The sequence below is a fragment of the Chanodichthys erythropterus genome, chromosome 9, assembly GCF_024489055.1.
Source record: "Chanodichthys erythropterus isolate Z2021 chromosome 9, ASM2448905v1, whole genome shotgun sequence".
Taxonomy (NCBI): domain Eukaryota; kingdom Metazoa; phylum Chordata; class Actinopteri; order Cypriniformes; family Xenocyprididae; genus Chanodichthys; species Chanodichthys erythropterus.
The window spans coordinates 33,794,581-33,794,826 of NC_090229.1; positions in this window are offsets into that span (position 1 = coordinate 33,794,581).

Sequence of the window (246 nt, forward strand, 5' to 3'; positions counted from 1 at the left end):
TATTCTGTTGTTACATCGGGCCCTTATTAGTCTGACATCCAGAAGTAAAATGCTTAACGCGAGTTTCTTGTACTGTAAACAATGTTTTATTTGGTATTTGTTAAGTATTTTGTAAAGTATCATGACGCGCTGTGGCAAACTAAACGCCTCAAAGTTGAGCGAGCATGTTTACTTAGCGCAGTTTGTGTAAGGGGCGTTTACACCACTCACTAAACTCATACAGTTGTCAGTGTACAAGCAGTATAG